The sequence below is a fragment of the Suricata suricatta genome, chromosome 11 (genome assembly GCF_006229205.1).
Source record: "Suricata suricatta isolate VVHF042 chromosome 11, meerkat_22Aug2017_6uvM2_HiC, whole genome shotgun sequence".
In the NCBI taxonomy this organism is placed as follows: domain Eukaryota; kingdom Metazoa; phylum Chordata; class Mammalia; order Carnivora; family Herpestidae; genus Suricata; species Suricata suricatta.
Genome location: NC_043710.1, coordinates 105,239,340 through 105,249,717, shown reverse-complemented (window position 1 = coordinate 105,249,717; position 10,378 = coordinate 105,239,340). Strand labels below are relative to the sequence as shown.

The 10,378-nt window shown below is 35.1% G+C and overlaps 1 non-coding gene across 1 annotated transcript; it reads right to left on the bottom strand.

The window, feature by feature from the left end:
• Window positions 1-304: 304 nt before the first annotated feature.
• On the bottom strand, window positions 305-411 carry LOC115272819. Its single transcript, XR_003900476.1, has one exon. It is a non-coding gene; the product is annotated as a U6 spliceosomal RNA (small nuclear RNA).
• Between the last annotated feature and the right edge of the window lie 9,967 nt (window positions 412-10,378).

Here is a 10,378-nt window from a genome sequence, read left to right as displayed (position 1 = left end):
ACTTGATATTGTCTTTTTATTTATAGTCATTCTACTGGATAGTAAGTGGTATCTCATTGTGATTTTCATTGGCATTTCCCTAATGAGTAACGAAAGTGAGCATCTTTTCATGTGCTGATCAGCCTTTTGTTCATCTTCTTTGGTGAAATGTCCATTCATCTGTCCATTTTTAAATTGGATTGTTTGTCTTTTCACTATTGAGTTGTAAAAGTTCTTTATATATTCTGGCTACAAGTACCTAGTTGGATATATGGAGGGAAATATTTTCTCCTATTTTGTGGGTTGTTTCATTTTATTTTTTTCCAAAAATATGGAATGCTTAACAAATTTATGCGTCATTCTTGCACAGGGGCCATGCTAATCTTCTCTGTATTGTTCCAATTACAGTATATGTGCTGTGGAAGCGAGCACTGTTGTTTTATGTTCCTAATGGTGTCCTTTGAAACACAAACACTTTTTATTTCAATGAAGTAGATTTATTTTTGTTCTTTGTGTTTTGGTATCCTAACTCGGAAGGTTTTGTCTACCCTAACATTACAAGTATTTCCTTGTATATTTCCTTAGTTTTGTAGTTTTCCTCTTATATTTATTTAGATCTATAATCTATTTTGAGTGAATGATCACATATGCTGAGAAAATAGTCCAGCTTCATTCATTTGCTTACGGACACAGACTTGTCCCCACAGCATTTGTCCAACACACTATTCAGACTATTCTTTTCTCATTGAATTGTCTTGGCACCCACACCAAAAATCAAGTAATTATACCTGTAAGGGTTTATTTCTGGCCTGTGAATTCCATTCCACTCACTTATAAGTCCATTCTCATGCCAGGGCCACCCAGGCTTGATTCCTATTACTTTGTAGAAGTTTCAAATTGGGAAGTGTAAGTTCTCTGATCTTATTTTTTCCCCCAAAATTGTTTTGGCTATTCTGTGTCCCTTGAATTTACATGTGAATTTTAGGGACTAGATTGCTACTTTCCATGAAAAAAAAATCTGGGAATTTGATAGAGATTGTGTTAAATCTAAAGACTGATTTGGGGAGGATTGCCCTCCTCACAGTACTAAGGCCTCTGGTCCATGCATGAGGGATGACTTTCATTTTTTAAAGGTCTTCTTTGATTTCTTTTTTTAATTGTTTAATGTTTGTCCATTTTTGAGATAGACACAACATGTGCAGGGGAGGGGCAGAGAGAGAGGGAGACACAGAATCTCAAGCAGGCTCCAGGCTCTGAGCTGTCAGCACAGAGCCCGTTGTGGCTCAAACCCACAAACTATGAGATCATGACCTGAGCCCAAGTTGGATGCTTAACTGATGGGGCCACCATTAAAGGTCTTCTTTAATTTCTTGCACCAATGTTTTTTTTAATATTGATTGTAAGACTTGCATTTATTTATTTAATTTATTCTCAGGTATTTAATTGTTTGCTACCATAAATATAATTGTTTTTCTTAATTTAGCTTTCTGGTTGTTTATTGACACTTCATAGAAATACAATTGACTTTCATATTTTGATCTACCCTGCGACCTTGCTGAACTCATTTCTTCTAATAGATTTTAGTGGATTGCTTAGGGAGCTTCTATATAGAGTATCAGCATGTCACCTGCAAATAGAGATAATTTTACTTTTTCTTTTCCTATCTGACTGCCTAATTCCTTCTTAATGCCTCATTGCCCTGCCCGGAACCTCTAGCACAGTGTTGAGCAGCAGGAGTGAAAGCAGGCATTCTTGCCTTTATCTGGATCTTAGGGGAAGCATTCAGTATTGCACTTACTTATTTCAAGTGAGTATGAGGTTTGTTGTGGGGTTTTCGTAGATGCCTTTTAGCAAGTGGAGGAAGTTCCCTTCTGTTAATGGTATGTTGAATGTTTTAATCATGAAAAGCTGTTACATTTTGTCAAATGCTTTTTGGTGCGGAGTGAGACGACCATGTGGGATTTGTGCTTTATTCTACGGATAAGTTGCATTACACTGACTTCCACATGTTAAACTCACGTTGTATTCTGGAATAAATCCTATGTGGTCATGATGCATAATCCTTTTTAAAGTTAATGGCTGTGGTTAGTTAATATTTTATTGAGGATTTTGCATCTATATACATAAGAGATTTTGGTCTGTGGTTTTCTGGGAGTGTCTTTGTCTAGTTTTGAGATCACAATAATACAGGCTTCATAGAACAAGTTGGAAAGTGATCCCTCCTCTTCTATTTGTTAAAGAGGTTTATGAATAATTAGTATTATTTTTTTAAGTGTTTAGTAGAATTCAGCAATGCAGTCATCTGGATGTAGGCTTTATTTTGCAAGAAGTTTTAAAATTACATATTCATTTTTAAAAATTTGTTAGAGGTCATTAACATTTTCTGTTTCTTTTATACTTAGTGTTGGTAGTTTCTTTAGGAATTTATTTACTTCATGTAAATTATCTAATTTGTTAGCATAGAGTTAACTCATGGCATTCCTTTATTGTAATTTCAGTAAAATTAACAATGATTTAACCTTTTATTTTGATGTTAGCAATTTAAGTCTTCTCTTTTTGCCTTGCCCAGCCTAGATAAAGGTGTATTGCTTTTGCTGCTTTTTACAAAGAAACACGTTTTTTATTTTATTTATTTTTCTCTGTTGGGTTTTCTATTTTCTGTTAATTTCTGCTCCAATCTTTATATTTTCTTCCTTATTCTTGCCTTAGGTTTATTTTGCTCTTTTTCCACTTTCTTAAGATGGAGGTTAATTTATTATTCATTGATTTCTTTCTCAAAATATTCTTATTTTCCTTTTTGTTTCTTCTTTGACACATTGATTATTCAGTAGTGTTTTACTTTACACATATTCGTGAATTTTCCAAAATCATTGTCATTACTAATTTCTAATTTCATTCTGTGCGATTAGAGAACATACTTTGCATTATGTCAATTTATGTATACAGACTTATTCTTTGGCATAGTATAATGGTCTATTCTGGAGAATATGCCATAGGTACTTGAAGACTTCTATAGATGTCTATTAGGCCTAGTTGGTTTATAATGTTAAGGTATTATATTTCCTTGGTGTTCTGTCTGGTTGTTCTAACATTTTTGCATGTGAAATATTGAAGTCTCTAAGTTCTCTCATTGAATTGTCTATTTCTTCCTGCAGTTAGTTTCTTGCTTCATGTATTTTTTGTATTTTGGAACTATATTGTTAGATGCATATATTTTTTAAAATTGTTATAAATCCCTGATTAGTGCTTTTTACTACTAGAAAATATCCTTCTTTACCTTTAGTAATATTGTTTTAAATTCTATTTTGCCTGATAATATAGCAACTCTGGATTTCTTAGGAGTTCTGTATGAATAGTATGTCTTTTGCAATTCTTTTACTTTCAATCTCTCTGCATTGTTTAGTGTTTTTTGTCTCCTGTTGACAATGTAGAGTTGGATCTTATCAACCAATCTGGCAATCTCTGCCTTTTGATTAGACTGATTAATCCATTTACACCTAATGTTAATATTGAGATCATCATTTTACTTTTTATTTTCAATACATCCCATTTTGGAAGTTTGCATTTTACTTATTTTCCAATTCCAGTATAATTAGTATATAGTCTTATATCACTTTCAGCTATACAACGGAGTGATTCAACAATTCTATACATTATTCCATGCTCATCATGCTAAGTGTTCTCTTAATCCTCTTCAACAATTTTGCCTAGCCTCTTACCTCCTCTTTGGCAGCTATATGTTTGTTCTCTGTATTTAAGAGTCTAGAGTTTTTGTCCCCCTCCCCCCACTTTTTTTTCTTATAAATTCCACATGAGTGAAGCCATATGGTATTTATCTTTCTCTGACGTATTTCACTTAACATTATACTTTCTACATCCATCCATGATGTCATAAATGGCAAATTTTCATTCATGTTTATGGCTCAGTAATATTCTACTGCATGTATGTATGTACATATGTATGTATGTATATATATCTCATCTATTTTTTATCATTATCTCTGAATGGACCCTTGGGTTTCTTCCATATCTTGGCTATTGTAAACAATGTTGCAATAAACCTATGGGTGTATATTTCCTTAAGTTAGTGTTTTGGGGGGAGTAAATACTGAATAGTGAAATTACTGGATCATATAGTATTTTTTTTTAATTTTTTGAGGTACCTCCATGATATTTTCCACAGTGGCTGCACCAACCTGCCAACAACTCGTGAGAATTCCATTTTCTCGACATTCTTACCAACACTTGTTCCTTGTCTTCTTCAATGTCCCCATTCTGACAGGTGTGAGGTGATATGTCATTGTGGTTTTGATATGCATTTCCCTGATTATTAGGGATTTTGACTATCTTTTCATGTGTCGATCATTTTTATGTTTATTGAATAATGTCTGTTTATGTCTCCTGTCCATTTTTTAATTGGATTATTAAAAAATAATATTGGTGTTGAGTTGTAGGAGTTCTTTATCTTGGATATCTATCCCTTATCAGATATATCATTTGCAGAGCTCTTCTTCCATTCAGTAGGCTTTTAGTTTTGTTGATTGTTTCCTTTGCTCTGTAAAACCGTTTTATTTTGATATAGTCCTATCACGTTTTTTATTTTTGCTTTTGTTTTCCTTGTCTTAGGAAAGACAAATTTTAGAAAATATTGATATAGCCAATGTCCGAGAAATTACTGTCTGTGTTCTCTCCCAGAAGTTTTATGGATTCAGGTCTCACATTTATGTCTTTAATCCATTCTGAGTTTATTTTTGTGTATGGTCTTAGAAAGTGGTCCTGTTTCATTCTTTTGCTCGTAGCTCTCCAGTTTTCTCAACACCACTCATTGAAGAGACATTGCACATTCCCATTGCATATTCTTGCCTCCTTTGTCATCTATTAATTGACTATATAACTGGGTTTATTTTGGGGGTCTCTATCCTACTCCATTGATATGTGTCTGTTTTTGTGCCCATATCATACTGCTCTGGTTATTACAGCTTTGTAGTATATCTAGAAATATGGGATTGTGATACAGTTTTGTTGTTTTTCCAATATTGCTTTGGTCATTCAGGGTCATGATAGCCATACTTGTAGTGAACATCACATAATGTATAAACTTATGAAGTCATTAAGTTGTACACCTGAATTATTCAGAATAATTCAGGATTATTTTAGTTCTGTGGAAAAATGCTATTGAAGTTTTGATAAAAATTTCCTGAAACCTATAGATTGCTTTGGGTGGTAGAAACATTTTATCAATATTCCCCCAATCCATGAGAATGGGCTATCTTTCCATTTGTGTCCTCATAGTTTTTTTTTTTTTTTAATCAATGTTTCCTGGTTTTTAGAGCACAAGCCTTTCATGCCTCTGGGTAAGTTTATTCCTTGATATTTTATTATTTTTGGTGTAATTATAAGTAAAATTGTTTTCTTAATTTCTCTTTCTGCTACTTCATTATTAGTGTATTGAATGCAACAGATTTCTCTATATTAATTTTGTATCCTGATACTTTACTGAATTAATTTGTCAGTTCTGGTAATTTTTGATGGAGTCTTAGAATTTTCTATGTGTGCTATTACGTCTTTTGAAAATAGTGAAAGTTTTATTTCTTCCTACCAATTTGAATGCCTTTTATTTCTTTTTGTTATCTGATTGCTTTGGCTAGGACTTCCAGTACTGTGTTGAAGGAAAGTGGAGAGGAAAATCTATGATAAAAACAGAGAGAGAGGCAAGCCATAAAAGACCTGTTTAAAAAAATTTTTTTTAATGTTATATTTATTTTTTAGGTAGAAAACAAACAAGGAAGGGAGAAAGAGAGACAGAGACACAGAATCCAAAGCAGGCTTCAGGCTCTGAGCTATCAGCACAGAGCCCAATGTGGGGCTCAAATTCATGAACTGTGAGACCATGACCCGAGCCAAAGTCAGATGCTTAACTGACTAAGCCACCCAGGTGACCCCATAAGAGACTTTTAAATACAGAGAACAAACTGAGGGTTGCTGGAGGGTCATTGGGTCAGGGAAATGGGCTAAATGGGTGATAGGCCTTAAGGAGGGTACTCGTTGGGATGATCACTGGGTGTTATATAACTGATGAATCACTAAATTCTACTCCTGAAACAGTAATTACACTATGTTAATTAACGTGGACTTAAGTTTTAAGAATCCTTAAAAATATTTTTAAAAGAGTGTTAAAATTGCTGAGATATTTTGAGTAAAAATAAACATTTTATTTAAAAATTAAGAATAAATAAGATAATTACAAAACCAAAAAGTGGTTAGAGTAGATAACATTATTCCTGATACTAGTAGCAAAACTCTCAGCTTTTCACTATTAAGTATGGTATCTGTGGGCTTTTCTTTCCTTTTTAAAATTTTTCAAAAATGTTTTATTCATTTTTGAGACACAGAAAGAGCATGAGCAGGGAGAGGCAGAGAGAGAGGGAGACACAGAATCTGAAGCAGGCCCCAGGCTCTGAGCTGTCAGCACAGAGCCTGATGTGGGGCTTGAACTCATGAACTGTGAGATCATGACCTGAGCCGAAGTTGGACACTTAACCATCTGAGCCACCCGGGTGCCCCTCTGTGGGCTTTTCTTACATGGCCTTTATTAGGTTGAGGTATGTTCCCTCTAAACCGACTTTACTGAGTTTTTTTTTTTTTTTTATCACAAATGGATGTTGCGCTTTGTCTAAAACTTTTTCTACATCTATTGAGATGATCATACTTTTTTGAGTAAAGTTGACACAATGTTGCATTAGTTTCAGGTGTACAGCCTAATGATGTGACAAGTTTATACATTGTGTTACATTCACAAGTATAGCTACCATCTGTCCCATTATGTCGTTATTACAGTATCATTGATTGTATTCCCTATGCTCTGCCTTTTTTATTGCTGTGGCTTACTCAGTCCATAACTGGAGGCTTGTATCTCCCTCTCTCCTTTACTCATTTTGCCCAGCTCCAACTTTTGTCCCCTATTGGCAACTGCCAGTTCTCTGTATTTATAGTTCACATTCTTTTTTTTAAATTCCATTTCTTAGTGGAATCAAATGGTATTTGTCTTCCTCAGTCTGACTTATTTCACTTACCATGAAACCCTATAGGTCCATCCATGTTGCCTCAAATGACACAATCTCCTCCTTTTTGATGGCTATGCAATATTCTACTGTGTATATATGTGCCAAAATTTCCTTACCCATTTGTCTATTAACACTTACATTGCTTCCATGTCTTAGCTATTCTAAATAACACCACAATAAACATAGGGGTTAATATGTCATTTTGACTTGGTGTTCTCATTTTCCCTGGATAAATACCCAATAGTTGAATTATTGGATCATATGGTATTTATTTTTATGAGGAACCTCCAATACTGTTTTCCATAGGAAATATACCAATTTGCATTTTTACCAACAATATACAAGTGTTCCTTTTTCTCTACATCCTTGCCAACCCTTATTTCTTGTGTTCTTTATGTTTTCCATTCTAACAGGTATGAGGAGATATCTTATTGTGGCTTTGATTTGTATTTCCCTGATGATTAGTGATTTTGAGCATCTTTTCATGTGTCAGTTGGCAATCTGTATTTCCTCTTTGGATAAAATGCCTATTAAGGTCCTCACCTATTTTTTAATTGGATTGTTTTGGGAGTGGGGTTGGTGTTGAGTTGTAGGAGTTCTTTTTGTATTTTTTGGTATTAGCCCCTTATTGGATATATCACTTCCAAATATATTCTACCATTCAGTAAGTTGTCTTTATTTTGTTGATGGTTTCCTTCACTGTGAAACAAAAAAAAAATTGTTTTAATGTAGTCCCAATACTTTATTTTTACTTTTGTTTCCCTTGCCTTAGGAGACCTATCTAGACATAGGTTGCTATGGCTGATGTCAGAGAAATGACTGCCTGTTTTCTCTTGCAGGATTTTTATGGTTTCAGGTCTCACTTTCAGGTCTTTTATCCATTCTGAGTTTATTTTTGTGCATGGTGTTGGAAAGTAGTCCCTTTTCATTCTTTTACATCTAGCTGTCCTGTTTGCCCAGCACCATTTGTTGAAAAGACTGTTTTTCCCCCCATTGGATGTTCTTTTCTCCTTTGTCATAGATTGTTTGACTATATGTATATGTGGGTTTATTTCTAGGTCTCTGTCCTATTAATTATGTGTCTATTTTTGTGCTAGTATCAGACTGTTTTGATTACTATGGCTCTGTAATATATCTAGAAATCTGAGATTGTGATACTTCCAGCTTTGTTCTTTCTCAAGGTTGCTTTGGCTGTTCAGGATCTTCTGTGATTCCATACAAATTTTAGTATTAGTATATGTTCTATTTTTGCCATAAATGCTATTGGTATCTGACAGAGATTCCATTGAATTTGTAGATTGCTTTGTGTGATATGGACATCTGATTATCTTCCAGTTCATGAGGATGGATATCTCTCCATTTGTCTGTGCCATCTTCAAATTCTTTCATCATAGCCTTATAGTTTTCAAAGTACAGGTCTTTCACCTCTTGGGTTAAGTTTATTCTTAAATATTTTATTCTTTCTTATGCAGTTGTAAGTGGTGTTTTTTTTTTCTATTTATCTTTCCTGCAGCTTTGTTGTAGTGTATAAAAACACTACCAATTTCTGGATTTATTTCATGCTACTTAATTCATTCATTGCTTCTAGTTGTTTTTTTGGTGGAATCTTGAGGATTTTCTATAGATAGCATCCTCTCATCTGTGAAGAGTGACTGTTTAACAACTTCTTTAGTAATATGGATGCCTCTTATTTCTTTTTCTTCTCCGATTGCTTTGGCTAGGAATTTTAGGACTATGTTCAATAAAAGTGAAGACGGTCGACATCCTATCTCATTTCTGACCTTAAAGGGAAAGCTCTGGTTTTCACTGCTTAGGATGATGCTAGCCGTGGGTTTTTCATACGTGGCCTTTATTATGTTGAAGTATGTTCCATATATCCCCATTTTGTTGAGTTTATATCATGAAAGGATATTGAATCTTGTCAAATGCTTTCTCTGCATCTGTTGAGATTATCATATTTTTGTCCTTCATTTTGTTGATGTGGTGTATGATGTAGATTGATTTGCAAACATTGAATCATCTTACCATCCCAAGAATAAATCCCACCTGATCTTTGTGGATGATCTTTTCCATGTATTGTTGTGTGTAGTTTGCTAATATTTTGTTGAGGATGTTTGTATCTATTTTCATCAGGGATACTGGCCTGTACTCTTTTTTTTTGTGATGTCTTTGTCTGATTTTGTATTAGAGTAATGCTGGCCCTGTAGAACCTACTCAGATGCTTTCTTTCCTCTCCAGGTTTTTGGAATAGGTTGAGAATAGATATTAACTCATCATTAAATGTCTATAGAACTCTGTGAATCCATCGGGTCCTGGACTTTTTTTGGGGGGAATTTTTTTTTTTATCAATTAGATTTAATTTTATTTCCTATCTATCAGTCTATTCAGATTTTTTATTTCTTCATGGTTCAGTTTTTGAAGATTGGATGTTTCTAGAAATTTATCCATTTCCTCTAGGTTGTCCAGTTCATTTGGCATATGATTTTTCATAGCACTCTCTTGTATTTCTGTGGTATCAGCTGTTACTCTCGCTCATTTCTCATTTTATTTGCATTCTTTTTTTCTCAATGAGTCTAAGGATTTTTCAAATTTGTTCAAAGAATCATCTCTTGATTTCATTGATTTTTGTCTATTGTTTTTACAGTCACTATGTCATTTATCTCTGTCTTTATTTGTCTACTCACCTTGGACTTTGTTCTGTGTTCCAGCATGACTGAGGCTGGTGTGGTCTTCGGGACCCTGAGCTTGCTAAGATCACAAACACCTTGTGACAACAGGACATACCCATTTATGGCATTAGAACCCTCCAATTATGGCGATCAAACCCACTCTTTATGAAGCCAGACTCTGCTCTGGTCTAGGCCTTCAAGGTGGAGGCGGGGAGAGAATTCCTGCAGTGCATTGGCCCTTCAAAGCCTTGGGTGGTGTTGTGTCCCAGCACAGCTAGAGGTGGTGTGGGCCTGTGGGCCGTGGGCTTGCTGAAGTCACAAGCCCTCTGATGATTTGACCTGCCAGTTATGGCTGTAAACCTATGTCTTATAGTGGCCAAACTCTGTTTGGGTCTGAGCCCTTGAGAGGAAGGTGGAGAGGGTGTTCCTTCAGTGCCTGGTTCTTCTAAACAATGGCGGCCCTTCTACATTCCAGTGCATCTAGCACTGGTGTGCATCCATGGACCCTGAAGTTGCAAGCCCACCGATATTACTGGACCTACCACCATGCTATCCAGACCCTGCTCTGGTCCAGGGTTTCAAGGTGGGGTGCGAAAGTAAACCATGTCATTCCCCAGTCCCTCTGACCTGGCGAGCTTTCTTATAGCTCTTCCACAGCTTGTCAGA